Source organism: Pezoporus flaviventris, unplaced genomic scaffold, assembly GCF_033815535.1.
Source record: "Pezoporus flaviventris isolate CSIRO_AGI_PZ_B2104156 unplaced genomic scaffold, CSIRO_AGI_Pfla_v1 ptg000023l, whole genome shotgun sequence".
Lineage (NCBI taxonomy): Eukaryota > Metazoa > Chordata > Aves > Psittaciformes > Psittacidae > Pezoporus > Pezoporus flaviventris.
Window position 1 is genome coordinate 15149262 of NW_026892571.1, and position 16726 is coordinate 15165987.

General features: G+C 42.3%; 1 protein-coding gene across 4 annotated transcripts in view; it reads left to right on the top strand.

The window, feature by feature from the left end:
• ADAMTS2 (ADAM metallopeptidase with thrombospondin type 1 motif 2) overlaps nt 1-16726 on the top strand; it is a 176652-nt gene that overhangs the window by 79292 nt on the left and 80634 nt on the right. The gene's annotated exons all lie outside the window — the stretch shown is intronic.

Sequence of the window (16726 nt, forward strand, 5' to 3'; positions counted from 1 at the left end):
GGGAAATACTCTTTAGTATTTTACTGTTTTTCCACTGTATTGCTTGCACGGATTGAATTGTTTTATGTGCTCTTTTACAGTTGCAACAGATGTGCTTTCACCCCTTAGCAACTCGTGGCAATATCATACACGTTCACGTAATTTGCTCAGAATTCAGGCAAAGTCATTTTCTGCCTTCAGCAGCTTGGCCACCACGACATGATTTTTTTTTTCCTCCCCACTTATACTTTGTCAATGCCCTTCCTCATGTCAAGAAACACATCATTAGTTTCAACCAGTTCAACCAATTTGTCGTTAATGAATCTCATAAGGAGCCTCCAGATCATAAGCGACCAAGTTATGTGTCTTGGGATTTCAGTGCAAGCTGCTCTTTTTTAATGAGCACAGACCTAGTCAGGTACACCTTCCTCCAGTGTTTGTTCCAGGTGCATTCAGATCTGGGATGTGATTTTGTTAAGCTCTGTCAGTAATAATGGTGCCTCCATTCCTTCTGGTGCTTTCTGATTAAATAATTTTTTGAGTTTTCTTTGAACATCTCTCTCTTGGGATATGTGCTTCACTGTGCTTAATCGTATGATTCCATTCAAACTTTGGTTTTAACCCAATTTGAAGGGCATACACTGTGCCTTCCTTTCCCATAGTACTTTCCCCAAATCACTGCTTTGTGCTCTTGTAGCAGTACCTTCTTCTTATCCCTCTGCTCTGATTTTCTGACTACAGCTCAACTGATATCAGTAATTTGGCTGAATTAGCATTGGGCTGATTGGTTCTTCCCTGTGCTTCTTCACATCACCAAAACTATTGAAATTTTATGGTGTAACTGTAAGAAGCTTGACATTTTTAGTCCTCAGCTCTGTTGCTACTGGTTTGCTCATCCAGTTTCTCTCCTTTAGTCTCATCCAAGTAAGCCACTTATTTTCTTTTTCACAACAGTTAAATGCTGTAATTTAGGTCCTTAGGTGTGATGTCTTGGTGATTTCTATCATTCTCAGATATCCTAATACCCTTCAGGTTTCTCATCCACATTTTTCAAGGAACCAGTCGTATCCCCTCAATATTTTGACCACCATATACCAAGGTGTCACTTTGAATGTGGACTTTGCTGTTCTTATAGCATTTTCTTCCAATTTATAGTGAAATTCTTGGAATAATTTGATATCATTTTGTTAGTAGTTATGAGAAGTTCTCATTCATGGGCAATTTTGGCTAGAAACGCAAAACCAAATAGGAGTCCTTGCTCCCCAGATCCTGAAATATCCATTAAATCTAAGCAAAGCACCTCTCAGTTCTGTTATGGGTGAAAAGGGCAGAAACACCCTTCCCTGCGCACTGACACCAAAAGCAGTGTTGGTATCTCCCCATTCTTCGAGAAGTTACTGTCATGTGCAAGTACCTTCCTCTCTTCCTCTACATAAGTGCAAATAGTTCAAAACAGGTTTCAAGTTCTCTAGATACCCAGGAGAAATTACTGTCTGCAGCCTCTGTAGAAAAGAGCCTTGGTTTCAGGATCTGAAGGGAGAATCAATAAGGCACCTGCACACTTTGAAGCTGCTGCTCTGACCTTTGTATGCCTGTTAGCCACTCGCTTGTTTCTCCCCCTTCACAGCCGCCTTAATGACAAAGTCAGGGTAAGCCCTTGGACTTCATTTCTTTTCACTTTTTGCTCTTAAAACCGCAAAGTGATTAACAGGATGTTTCAGAAACGCTGCCAGGAGCTCAGGGTGAATTTCCTTCCCTTGGAAGTGCTGAGCTTGGCCTGGAAGAGGGGACTGCTGTGCAAATCCAGACTAAGATCTGCTCTCCCTTTGCTCTGGCGTCTGAAGACACACACCACGGCTGCGGGCGCTCTCATCACTCGGTGCTCTTGCCCTTTGCCAGGAGAAAACTTCTTTGTTTAGAGTATAGACCTGTGGTGCCCTGTCCCTTGGCTCCTCGGCACTGGCTGAGGACAGCAGCACAACTGCCTTCATTCCTGGAGAAGAGCAGCTCTGGTGCACCCTCAGTGCACTACAGTTTCCTGCCAGGATGGTTGGTAGGCAAGGTGGAATGGCACATAGCAGAGTGAGGAAGTGAGGAAGGAGTGCCATTTACTGTCTAGTTGTAGAGAGAGCTGTATGCTTGCAATATGTTTTGCCTTCTGCTGGCAGTCTTGGTGTGAAAAGCAGCATAGCTTAATTAAGTGGTGTCAAGATACTAGATCCTTCCAATCTGCCTTCCAGTCTGAAGTGTTGTTCTTTGCCGATTTAGCTGTATCTTGCAAGAAGTCTATATCCTTATAGCTAAATGATCGAGTTACATGAAGAACTTTGGCGTCACCTGATTTTTGACGCATTTTAATAGGACTTGGACAAATATGTTAAGCCTTGCGGATCATCATTCTGTCTCAGATTTTCCAGACAGATCCATGTGTGCTTTGACCAGAGTGAATCTGCGGTGTGCAAGTTGTGTGGGGCTAAATATGTAAGGTACGTGGGACTTGGTGTGCATGTCCTGCACCAGTGGTCCACCTACACTCTGTAAACCCAGTACATACCAGTTGTACCCTGCTTGCTGCGTGTGCTCAGAAGAATTTAGGGCATGCTCTGCACATGTAAGACGGCGCTAAAGGACCTGTCAAATTTACTGGGTATTTGTGTGGCTCACTTGTTCCAGTACTTTGCAGCTGCACTGGATTTATCGCACTTATGGAGCTGGTTACCTCATGACCAGTGCTGCTCTTCTTTGAGCCACTCTTCCAGGAGTGTTCACAACACCAGTAGCTTGGCCAGACATCTGGATATCTAGAGATGTGAGACAAACAGGCAGTGTTCTCCAATTCCACCTGGGCAAAATGTCTGGGAAGATAAAGAGCAGAAGTAGGAGGAAACCTGGACGAACCAACTAATGTCAAAACCTCAAGTCTCGAGGATGAGCCGTTCTCAAGAGCCTTTGTTAGGATTGTGTTTGATAAGAATCAAGTGTCAGTGGGTTTTGAACTGTGTTGGACAAGATGAAGCTTTTCTTGCTAAACTGAAAAATGAAGAATACAAAAGGAACTTGTTATTGGGGAAAGATTTTTTTTTTTTTCCCACTAGAACCATCTTCCCCTGAAATATGAAAGATCCTTTCCAAATGCAAAAGTTATGCAAACATGTCTGAATATAGAAGTGAAACTGGAAAGCAGTGGGTTTCTTTTGCCAGTTTTGCAGGAGGCCACCCACAAAGGTATATCTTCTGGTTTTCTGTTTCTGTTTTTTTTTTTTCCCCTCTGGAAAAATACAATAAATTTTGGCCAAAATCAGAGCCTATTTAGATTTTTATAACTGTTCTTATCAAAGCAGGAGTGAAATGGAGTTTGAATTGTCCAGAAAATGTATAATTAGCTGAAGAAAAAAAATAAATTAAAAATGAAGTTGAAAATTTGGTGTAAATGATTTATCACCAAGGCTTAAAGTTCTTATCAGATTTGTACATACCAGCCTTTTGCTACATGAGCGTGGAGAATCATTCACTCAGACCCTTTGGTTGAAGGCATCTTCCTTGCCATTAGTTGGGTTTGACTATTTTTCTCCTATCTAAGAGTGATAATGGTTTGCTGAATTAAAATGAAAGCCCTGTTTTGATTTTTTGATATTTCCAATATGTTTCTTGACTGTCGGTATTCTCAAATTTTACTTGTCTTGAAAGGCTGTTACTTCCCATTCTGCATATTCACTCCCTCTGACCAAATGGGCAGGAAACATCCTTAACTTCTGTGGAAGCCGGAGGAAGGCAGGATTCCCCACAGAGGGATGCTTTGCAATGGTTACAAATGCTTCCTTTCCCCTTGCATCTGTCTCTGCCTCTCACCGCTCTGCGTGCCATCTGATGTATGATTTTTCAGAGTAAGCAAAACCTTGGAAATGTGGTTAGAATGTGAGATGTTGATCGTTCTTTATGATTCAGAAGCCAAAACCTCCAGATCTTTGAGGTCACTTGTATTGGTATCCTCTGTCTAGTATGGAAATTACCTCTTTGGTCCGCAGCGCACCCCAAGCCCATGTTCCACCACTCCCTCCTGTGCTTTGTTCAGACTTATATAAAAGAAGTCCAGAGAAAGAAATCCAACATTTTGCTCTTGGAGCTGACATTGTAGTTTAATGATCTCATTGCTTAAAAATGTTGTTTTGGGTCTAGGTTTAATAATTTTTCACAATCTCTCCTTTGTAGCTAGCCCTCCCCCACTTTCTTCTTAAAAATGTTCCTTCCCTTCCATGTGCCAGTGTTTTCTAGACACATAAGCTGTTATCAGGTTGTCTCAGCCATCTTTCAATCAAGATGTACTTTTTAGTTCCTCTAGATGATTATTTTTTTTTCTTCATCTTTATGTAAATACAAAATTCGTACTAATGTAACCTCCTGTAGTTAAAATGATGCAACCTCGCTTGCGGCGTTGTGTAACTTAGTTCTGTGGGAAGACAAATTCTGCTTGGGATAAGGCACCTTTATCCCAGTAGCCATGCTGTTGCTTGTACTGATGAAGGTAAGTGATCTAGGACAGTAAACCAGATGGATGCCTTTACGTGAACAAAGATTTCCACGCCCTTATGAAAGAAAAATAAAGCAAATGGGTAAGCAGCTTGGCAAGATAGTCATCAGCTGAGTAAACGTGTGTCCTCGAGCAGAGTTCATGTTCTGCTGTGGTTTGATGGTGATTGGAAGGAGGAATGATGCTTATTCATATGGTTGTATTCCCAAATATGTCTCAGTGATTAAAACATCCTGACTGAGCAGAGCTGGTTTTTATAAATTCAGAATTGGAACAAAGCAGTAATGAAATGTGGAGGATGCTGTTGTTCCTGCAGAGCTGACATTGGGATGTTGTTATGGATACTTTTCTACAAGTATTGTGGCTGTGTGGTGTTGGAATGGCATCTGGCATCTCATCCTGACTTTGAACTGAAAAAGGTTTCAGAGTTAATCAAATACATTCGCAAACAGAAACCTTGGTAATGCAGGTGTTGAAGTCCTAGGCCTGTGTCATACCAAGGCTTTTTAAGAGCTACTGAGTCAGTAACTTCTCTCAATTACCCTGGTGATGGTCCAAAACTCTCCAAAGCCATTGAATTCATTGAAATCACACTGAATACCTACCAGCATAACTGAGAGTTGACTCTAGTCCCACCTCTTTCTTTTCCATGTGCTAGATTGCCTCAAAAAACGGGGAGAGTATTGTTCTCTGCAAAGAGAAGAACTGGTCATTTAATGTCTGTGCTGTGGTATATACTAACCAAAACGTAGAACTGGTGCCAGAAAATTCCTAGCTAATATATCCAACCTGTTTCTTTAAATGGTTTGCTCAGTAGTTCCCTGCAGCTTTTGCCAGTTAAATCATCAATGTCAGGAGCTGGTGGGAATTTAACGTTGTAAAAATGGAACTCCACTGCTCAAGGTAATGTAAACTCCAGAAGCAAGTGGCGCTTGCTGGCATCCACACACTTTCTCTCCTCCAGCCCTGCCATGTTGCAGCAGTTTGGCATTAGGGGTAAGAATGAATGTATGTGAAGTTCAGAGCATTAACATTGTTCACCCAAGTGCTTTGGATATCAATTTTTTTACTTAATAAAATAATTGGCAAGTCAGGCATCCCCAGAGGTCTCTGAGGGCTACGGGAACAGGGACCATTCATAACAGGGGAGTTAAAAGTGCTTGGTACCTCACAATACCAAAGTTTCTCTCTTGTGTTTCTATCTCCTACTACTCTCTTTCATGGCTGATCTTTATCAATGCCAGAAGTGTTCTTCAGATCACCATGGAATAGCGATACTCAAGAGATCAAGGTCAGCATCTTAGCAATAGTTCTGCTGTCCTCAGCCATTCCCACAACACAGAGTAAGTTAGTGGGGCCTCCAAGGAGCGAGAAAATAGCAATGGGCTTCTAAGCCCTGGGAATATCTAAAAAACAGTCCAAAGTTCTAAATCCTTTCTTGTTTCTAGAAATGACACAGTGAAAATCTGTGTTCAGTACTGATCATGTTTTTAGGTGTTTTTATGTAAGTACCTTCTGCTTATCTTTGACTACCCTGTAAGTGACTCTATTGCACTGACGCCGAGAACAAGATGTTCATTCATGTAGTGTCTGTAGCCTCAACTTTCCAGCATAAATATTCTTTATTATCAATAATGAAAGTAAGTATATGCAATAATGCTGCCAGTGCTTCATCTGCATTTTCTCCCCATTAAAGGTTTGTACCAGGATGTTTTTACCCCCGGGTGGGCTCAGTGGCGCTGGCTTGGGCACCTGCCATCCATGTAATCCTGGAGAAGTCTACCTAAATCCTCCAGATCAGAATTCCGCGCTCCCTGCGTGAGGCTGGGTGTGAAATTTTAATTTGTTCTTGTCAGTCTGAAGTCGGGGAAAAGGGAAAGCAATGAAAAATAAAAGGCATATGATAGATTTCACACTCTCCCCCGAACAAAGCACCGCAGAACTTTCCTCCGGGCATCTCAATGAATCTCTGTGTGGGCAGTTTGAAGCTGGTGGTTTATCTTGAGAGGTGGCAAAGTTTGTAAGCAGAGTGGGTAGTATCAGCTATCGCTGAGTTTACATGATGCTTCCTCTTATTGAACTTGGATTTAATTTAATTTTGTTAAAATTTTGCCAAACTTTACTGGTTTGGGCTGATGTTTTTTTGTGCCAGGGCCAAGTTACACTGGAGACTTCAGCCAGCTTGGGTTTTGGCAAAGCTATTCAGGTTCTACTTGATGAACAAAGTAAACAAGGCTCTCCAGGGGAGCATCTGCTCAGGATTTTGTTTTCATTTTGGTCTCCAGGGTATCCCTTCATGCCTTCATTCCTGATTCCTTTTCAGACCATGCTCTGATGAGTGGACTTCCTTCTGATGCTAATCACTGCTCTGCCAGAATGTTTCACAGTCATTAATGCATCTGTTTTCTCAGCCCTCCGTGACAAGAGTGTTTTTCCACATCTTACAGAGGAGAGAACTGAGTAACCAGCAGTTAGAGCTTAAACTTTCCTTGTGTTCTGGATATCCACTTGAGACAGCTTTGTTTAAGTGATTTAAACATTCAAAACACGCTGAGGAACTGTAGTGCCCAGTTGCAGGTAGAAGAGCTTGAGGCTTTTGAAAATCAAATGCTGATGTTTCAGGCCAGATGGCTAGCAAATGAAGAGCACATACTTGTGGTACCTGCAAAGGAAAATGCTTGTGGTGTGTGTGATAAAGTGGAGTTGTGTGGCCAGGGGTTCAGTGGAAAAAAAGGGTATGTGAGCCTCTTGTTAAAATCTGCATCGTAATACCTGAGCGCTGGGACCAGGGTTAAAGGTGCACAGCATTAATTAAGGCATTTCCAGTAAGCAACCTTTGCAGCTGAGGCAACCTTTGACACTGCTGCTGTTTAAATGTAGGCTTCCTATTTTTTGTGTTAGAGGGCTGCAGGACAATCTGTGCTTACTGCTGTTTCCTACTGGGCTTGCTAGAAGCCAAAGTGTTTTCTGATGGATACTTGGGCAGTGATTGATTCCTGAAATACCCCCAGTGGGAGTTAGTCCAAAGCTCCGGGAAATCATTGGTATTCTCCAGCACCAGACTGCTGGAGAAGTCTAAATCATCTCTAAGTACGCTTCGGATAAGTCGTATTTAATAAATGCCAGGCTAGGCTCTTTTGACTGATTTTCCTTATTGCCAGAAATGTTATTCCTTAAAAGGAAGTATCGGGAGACTATGCAGTAAAATATTGAGGTTTTTCATTGCCCTTGAGGACAGGCACTGCTACAGTCCTGGGGTGGGGCAGGTATTTGTCTTCTGAGATTTGAATTATACCAATTTACCTGAAATTTCCATGATTTTAACAGAGTCTAGGATTTCCCATAAGACAGAGCTTACTTTTCACAGCCTGTATCTTGAGCGGTGTGATGAAAATGTGCTGAAAAATAAATCATGGCTGCTGTGCTGGGCAGAGTGAGGCATGTCAGCATACGGATGTTAGCTAAATGACACGCTGCTAACTGACCAGCAGTTTCAATGAGTTGAAATGTGCTGGAGTTGAGGTTATGGAAACATTACTGAGCAGAAATATGGATTCTGGTTAAAAAAGAAGTGATAATTGAATCTTACTAAATATTCTTGGTTTTGAGAATGTACTTGAAATGTCTTGGCATGTTTAAAAGAGCAAATATTGCTTTCATAACATAACGCTACAGTCAGACGCACCATTGAAGGTGCAAGTCACACTTATGAATGAAAACAATTGTAAAGCACTGATGTCTATGTGATGAAATCAAGCATGGGCTGGATAGGGATCGTCTGTTCAGCTTTTTTCCTTCTACCTCCTGTTTTATTGCTTGTAAAAACTGGGCAACCACTGGGAGCTCTAGTGCTTGTGCAGAACGGGGAGTGCTAGTTTTTCACGGGGAAAAAAATGCCATTAAGTGAACCTCGGAGGAACTTCTCTTGCATGGGGAAGCTTTTAAGGCTGTAGTAGGGGATGGTGGGAGTCTGTTTTGTCCCTGGTGGTGCCTCTTGGAAGAAGCACAGGTACGTGAGCAGAGTTATTACGTACGGACTCTCTGAGTTTTGTTTTACAGGGAAACAGTTCTGTGCCTGTCCCCAGGAGTTTGAAATGGAGGTTCATACCAGGTTTTGCAATCACTGTAGTACGAAAGCACCCCGTGCAGCACCTAGCTCTGACACACAGCCACCCACCCTGAGTCCCTAGGCTTCCATTTTGCACAGTCAGCAGACACAGAGAAATTCCCCTGGAAAAGGACTTGGAGCATCTAGGTTGTTGTCTTTCTCTGACTCACTGTCTGGAGATGCCAACTATTTATAGGATCTAAGGTGAGCAGATTCCTAAACAGCAAGCTGCATCAGATGCTAAAGTTGGGCACGGTGACTCACTCCATGGATAGTGACCTAGTTCGAGTTGTCTGCAGGGGAAGGTGTGTGAGAGATGTAGGGAGTGTTGTAAGGACAACAGGAGCTGCGGAGCTGGGTGCATCAGGGAGATTCTACTGTGTCTACATAGTATTTTCATAGGGCAAACCTTTCATACAATAGATTACAGGATGGAAAGGAGCTCATGAAAACTAAAGCTTCATACATTGTACACAACTGACTTGGCTTTCCTGCTGGATATACTGGGTGTATTGTTCTTAAGGATTAGATGTGCAACAAATACAAAACCACAGAAACCTGCTTTCATGGTGGTTTTTTCTAATTTAGTTTTTCCAGATAAAAAGTATTTTCTCCAAGTAAAGCAACGTGTCTAAGAAATGAAGACAGTAAAAATGCCCCTATTTCCTATAGTTTAATCAGTGCAAGCAGTGTGCGCTGTATGCAGGGAAAAGAGAGAGGGCGATTTTCCTGAGTGCTAGTAGCTGCAAGATTTGACAGCTTGGATGTTGGTGACAGAGTTTCAGTTCATTAGTGATCAGGAAAGCAATTACAGTTTCTGGGAGTCAGGTGGAGTCTCCAGTGGCAGACTTTTAGGTTTCTGACATTTGTCACTCTGAATGGGTGACAGACTTTCCTGGATGCATAGATATATATAGAATAAAGAGAACATCTTCAGAGAGAGGTAAATGCACAAACTGACTACCAGGAGAAGACATAAATGCCTGCTTCGGCTCCCTTCATTATGGTCATTTGTGACTGCTCATATTTTAGTCTCATAGTTGCCATTCAAGGACTAAATCTGAATTCTAATCATTCCCCACTTCCCCCACTATGAGTATAGCAGCTATAACAATTGAGATTTTCTTTTTCCTGTTCTACATTAAAATTTCTTTGAAATATATTTGATGGGAATGGAAACTGTCTTATGCCTCGATAGAGAGAGGTTTCCTTGTTGATCTTTCAGGCACCAATGAGCCACAGGTCTTTTTTGGCTGTGTACACTGCTCTTCAGCTTGACATCCTACATCTCCTATGCATAAAACATGAGGCAAGCTGCAAACACAGTTTTCCAGTAGGATAACCAGCATGCTGCTATTGGACAGCCCCAGAGGACAGGGCTCATAAGTCTTGTTCAGACTGCAGACACTGGAGCAGACAGCCATGATTCTGACTGGTCAGGATTTCATTACAGTATCTCAAAGCTTTATCCGTGTGTACATTGATCCTGTGTTTTCTATTTCATCCACTGCCACAAAACACCAAGCTGCATCACTTAAACTTCCACATACACACACCTTCTTTCTCCCTTCAGCCCCTGAAATACTGCTGAAATACAAATACACCTCTTCAGATCTGAATTCAGGCGTAGGAACTTCACAGTGCATTCTCTCTTGTGGAGGACCGTGGCCTGGGATGTACTTGTGGTTGAGTCCCCTTAAGCTGGTCTTAGCACATAGTCTTTCCTCACAGAAGCGACTTCAAAACGGAGCATCTCTTACACCAGACAGTTGACTTTGGCAGTCTGCGGAAGGGAAATCATATTCCACAGCCAGTTTGGCTTGCTTGGAGATTCGAGAACAAGCATCCTGATTATTTTTCCACTGAATGCAGCAGGTGTCCTACATTTCTGAAGGTAGCTGCTAAAATACAATTTTTAATACTTTTTTGCAAAGGCCTCGTCTTCAAAAACTGCTGAGCCATGCTTGCTGCAGAGTCAGGCTTATTGAAGACATGTCAGGAACCAAAAAGCATTTATTGCCCGAGAAGATCCTAGCTATTGAGCTTCTGTTTGGATTTTGACAGATAAACTATTTCACCAGACATACTGGAAGACACCGTCAAGGCTTAAATATAATTGGTTTAAGACTAAATCGTAACATAATGATGGATTTGGCTGTCCTTTAGCATAAGAAAATGGATTTTCACTTCTGTTACTAATCACACTTAAATCCATCTTAGGTCACTGCTGGTCATCAGGTTTTCCATTTAGATGTTTCCTAAATGAGTTTTAAAGTACTGTAACTTTGTATTGTTCTTAACTCTCTGAATTAAAAGGAGGCATAAAGCAAATCTGAATGGGCCCTAAATACACACTAAAAATAGTCTGGGGTGTATCTGACCTTTTCACAGTGAGTGGGAATCTGCCTGGTGCCAACTAGTTATGCCAGCGATACTCGTTTTCTAGCAAAAGGTACCAGAGGTAGGTGGGGAGAGCTGGCAGGATTTCAGCCATAAGTCTGTTGAGCTGGTATGTAGCAGGACATTGAAAAATGAACAGCAGCACCTTTGAATGGTGAAGTTTTTAATCCCTGAAGAAAATGACAACATTTTCACTCGCTTTCAGTCTAGGTGCACGTACCAAATCTCAGCGGCGTTACAGAAGGAGCTGCACAGCTCTCCTTGCATTGGAGCTGGGTTATCTTGAACCAGAAAGGGGAGAGACCTCCTGTCCCACTCCATCCTGCCACCCAGTATTTGCAGGAGAGCTGGCACCTGATGGCTTTAGGCCCTTCAGCAGGATACCTATTTAACTTTTGTAGGAAACCTTACCTTTTGGGCCTGTATTTGAAGGCCTGACCTATTTCCCAGTGGAATCAATGAAATTTCCTCCCAGCTTTAGTAGAAACCAGATTGATTTTTTTAAACTTAATAAATAAATTAGCTGCTTTATTAAGTAAGTGTTCTATCTTTAAAAATAGCAGTGATATTCCCCCCCCCCCCCCCCCCCCCCGTGTAACAAACAAATAACATTAAATGATGTTGATGAAATGATGATGGTAAAAAGTTATGTGACAATGAGATGAACTGCATTTGACATTTTCCATGGAGCCTTGCAGTTCTGAAATTTTATTTGCTCATGAATAATAACATCTGAGCCTCTGACTGTATAAACCTTTACATGTAAAAGCATCACAGCAAGTTCTGTGGAACTCCGTATGTGCCTACAGATAAGGATTGGTGAGCACTGTGCAGGTTTACATCATGTTATGGCAAGAAATCCGCTTCAGGATTAAACTTTTTCCTGTGGAGCATGTTCTGTGCTCCACAGAGGCTCATTTCAGCCTTTTTGAGGTCTTTAGTAGAGCTTAATGGAGGTAGTTCACATCATAAATGAATACTGAATGTATTGTATATTGCATCTATGTGCATTAGAGAAAACATTGTGCAGGTACACTGGGTATCAGCCCTATTACAACCAGCAGAATACTTTAGAACTATCTTGTGGAAAAACTTTGCAACTTCAAAAAACGTGCTTATTTAATGGAATGGGCATAATTATAATAACTTTTATCAGTGTTCAGATGTATATGAACAAATTGAAATTGCTGAAGTGAAGAAGTGAGAAGAAAGCTGAATTCAGTTTGCTGGAATGGGGCTGATCAGTGGCTGTTTGTGCAGAAGTTGGGTAAACACTTTGTGTCTTAGAATTGACTTCAAACTAAACAAAGTGTTTGTTCCTTCTGGAAAACTTTGTTGGCCTAAGGTATGGTTCACCTTATTTCAACTCAAGCTCAAAATAATCTTGTGGACTGTTGTCCTTGGAAGCTAATAGGGAAGAACATATGCTAAGCACTGTAATGTCAGTTAAGTCCTTAATTAGTGATGAACGAACCTCAGTTTTTCCCTGTGGTTCAGTTCGGATGCTGCTCAAAAGCTCAGCAGTTCTTCAGGTTTTAGGCAGGATTTTTGAAGCATCTCAAGGTTTGCAAAATTGGGTTTGTTGCTCTGGTAAAGTTAAGATTTTTCTCTGATTTCTAGATTGGGACCAAGGTGTAAAATCCCCAACCATTCCCTGGCTGTGTTTTCATAAAATCACAGACTGGTTTGGGTTGGAAGGGACCTTAAAGATCATCTAGTCCCAGCTGCCTGACATGGGGGTCCACTAGGTTAGGTTTTGACACTTTGGGATGGGGAGGAGGAAGGTAGAACCAGATGGTCAAATATAGAAACCTGTTTAGATCAGAGATTATATTCTGTGTCAGCTCCATACAGTCTTCTGAATTCAGGAAAATCTTAGCTTGCATTTGGAGAAGATCAGCATTTGCCTGTGTACAGCAAAGCTGTGTTCCTCTGCTTTGAAGACAAGTAGATATGGGTTTGGCTGAGCTAGTGTGCACTCCAAAAAGGGACTCGGGCTGTAGGACCTGCACTGCTGGAGCTCCTGGGCAGGTCTGTAGCTGCACCATTGCAAAGCAATAATGACCAGATTCCAAATGAAAAGATGATTTACTCATTGCTTGTCTTCTTAGTAAGCAAATAGTGGTGAGTCAGGGCAGCGTGCAGCTTCTTGGTAACAGTGGGTATCTAGTGTCTGATGTATAACTGCTTTCTGAATGTCTTCAGAGGTGGAACAGGGTGCTGAGAGGAAGGGCAGGATTTGGTCAGTTGCCTGTCTTCTGTGTCACCTAATTAAATGTGGGGCAATAAATAGCGCTGCTAGGGACAGCGGAAAAGACTTGTCTCCATGTCTGGAAGAGGAGTGAAAACACATCTTCACAGATGTCTGAAGAGTTAGAAAACTGTGATTAAAGCCTGGGTTTACAATAGTATTTCAGCTTTGTTTCAGAGCCTTTCTGTGCTCTGTTTTCAGCAGAGCACTTTTTAAAGCAGGACAAAAGCCTTTAGGTTTGGATTGAGAGGAGCAGAGCTCCTGGCGCATGGCTAGGCCACTTTCCATGTTACCTTGGCTGGCCTTTGCTGCAACAGTTTTTCACGTCCTCTTATAGGCACAGAATTAAAGGTTATTTCCATTCCTGCTTCTTATCGCTTTGATCTTTTGCCACTTCTTAACATCTCCAGCAGATTTGCTCTGGATCTGTTATTCCTATACCTACCCTCTGCCTGCGACATTCTCTGACATTTCAGATTCCGCACCACCCCTTAGTTTCTTTCTCCCACCATTTATTCTTTAAGATCTTTTTCTGTTATTTATCTCTTTTCTCCTCAATGGAACAGCTATATGAAATTGTTGCTATTTGCATACAGCTGCTACCAAATGCACAAGTCTCACCCCACGGATCCCAAAGCCATCAGACTGCTCAGAATATTGTTGCATTTTCTGGCTGCTTAGCAAAAAATAGGAATACAAAGCCTGCTGTTTAATTCTTCCTGCAGCGCATCTTCCAGGTGGCTTTCCTCTGTCGCTTCATTGTGTATTAGCTTCAGGATCTCTTCTGAAATTAGAGAGAATCAAACCAAGGCTCGGTAATGATGGTGCAACTTCTTTCTGTCTTTTATCTGGGCATGAAAAACCCAATAGCAGGGAAAGGATGTGTTTGGGGAAGGAGAGGAGAAACAAGCAAAGGAATGAATGAAAGAGAAATGAAAAAGGAGGAAGAAGGAAAAGCTTCTCTGTTGTTTTTGAGTTACCATGTGTCTGTTTCTCTGCTAAATCTATTTTTCATGGGTTAAACAAAAGAATGGAGTGTGTCTGAACCTGTTGTAGCATAAACCAATATCTTGCCTAATGGTGCACAGCCATGACCAGGAGGTAGGATTTCCACACTATTCATTATCCCGTTGTTCCCTCCTGCGTGTTCTCAGGCCAGTCATTAATGGCATTTATCACTCTTCTTCACCTGCATAATATTCCTCATGGTGAGCTGGGTCTGATAAATCACGTTTGAAGAAGACAGCACCCAAAGTGATACAATTTACAGCTTTTACCCTCTGGTGTACAAAATGCAACACAATGTTGTATCTGAGGCTTTGAAGGAGGTTCGGAAAGCCAATGGAATTAGAAATCAGGAAAAGGAGTTTTGTGTTCTTTTCTGTGGGGAAAAACAGACACTAAACTTTTGATTGGATACCCCATTCCTGGTAGCGTTCAAGGTCAGGTTGGACGGGCTTAGAGCAACTAGGTCTATGGAAGGTGTCCCTGCCCGTAGCAGGGGTTGGAACTGCGTGAGCTTTAAGGTCCCTTCCAACTCAAACCATTCTATGATAGGTTCTCTTATGCCCATGTTCAGAGTATACAGAAAATGAGTAAAAGCTGGTTTTTAAAGGTGGAGGATAACTAGTGGGCAGCTTCAGAGGACATGCAGTGATGAAGCTGGGGATGTTGAGGTGGCACTGGGCTGGGACATCTGCTCTCCATTCGGTCACCTCCCCTCCCAGCGCTGCATTTTCTCCTTCTGTACCATGGTGTAACAAAACAAGTCGTTTTGAGGTCTGTAGTTTATACAGTCGGCTGCTGCTTGTGCTTTCGCCGCTGCCGCAGTTGTGTTTGTTAAATCCACCTGGAAGCTCAGGCACAGCATTACTGACTCCTTAAAAACCCACCACAGCACGGTACCATCTCCACAGAGCATCCCTGCTGGGGTGGAGGGGCTGTCACCTGCACTTGGTGCAGAGCCCCCGGCCCTCAAAGCTCATCTCTGCACCGGTGTTTGGGGACTCCTCCTCACTGAGACTTGTCTCTCACCCAGCATGATGACATGGCAGGGCCAGCTGAGCTGCAGCTCACTTGATTTAGGAGTGAGATTTAAGACCCGCTGTCTAGACGTTCTCTGCGGTGGATTTTCAGCTTCAGACTTAACGTGTTCCTTTTTTCCAAAGTCATTCAAATCGGCTGACCTTCAGGGCCTGTTTGGAAAAGAGTAATCTATCTTTTCTAGAAGCTGGAGTGATATTTCTTTTGTGTATTTGTAATAAATGGCTTTAGCCTTCTGTCCGGTCTTGTTTATTCTTATCTTAATTCTTAAATTTATATTACCTCCTACTGTAACGTCAGTGTTAAGGATCTTGTTGACTATTGTGATGAATATAAAAATCTGTTGCTTTAGGAGTGCCCTTTCTGACTGATATATGGGCATTCAGGTCCTAGAAGAATTTATCCCTGCTTCTATAGCAAAATAAAGTTTGCAGGCACAGCGGTTTGGATTCAGGTGTCTGGCTCAGGAAATGGTGCAGAATATGAATTGCCGTTGGTCTTTGGGTAAATGTAAGTTTTGTTGCAATGGCTGTTGAGCAGACTGAGGTCTTCCCCAGTTCTGCTTGCTGACAGTCGGTCTAGCTGCCTGGTTTTGGCAGGACAAACCTGTGGCTTTATGAAACATGTTTTAATGGAAATGTCTCATAGCAGAGATTAACCAACTTTCACTCAGACAGCTTTGCTTTATGGCGATGGCTCCGTGTTTGTGCTCCCAGGGCTCGTTACCTTCTGTGCAGAAACAATCTCTGTTTCTGCACTTAACTGTAGGCCATTGCTACACTAAACAAAACGGAATGCTTATGCTATTACTGAGCCAACTTTTAGTTAATAAATGGGGTTGGGATAGCACAGAATATATTCCTCATGATAGTGTCTCATTAGCCATGCAGACAGCATCTTTCTGCATTTCGGGTTAGAGAAGTTTCACCTTGGTTTTTCCTAGCAACAATTTAACTGTATTCAGTTACTCTCAACTCTGGTAGAAAAGAATCAGAGTAATTTTTGATTGGTAATTGCATATTGCCAAAAATGACTGTGTAAATTGAAGTTAGGATTGGGATTAATGCAAAAACTTAATATATTTTAGGGGTGATGCAATTATCCCTATGTTAGGGGTAACAGAAATGAGCTATATCTGATATTGAGATTATACGTAGAGAAATCTTAGGAAGGGAAGACACAGAGATGTAAAGGAAGCATAAAGCATATATTTTCCATTGGAACAGTACTTGGAAAAGCAGAGATTTCTCTTGTGAGGTGCCACCTGCCACTTTCCTTGGAACTGCTGCTCCAATTCTCATCTCAAGCAATGAGATGGGCACAGTTCTGCAAAGCAAACCTGGTGTCCTGCTGAGCATCCACTTGCCAGGTATCTGAAGGTGGGCCATTATACCGAGGACTTGGTTCTGGACAGTGG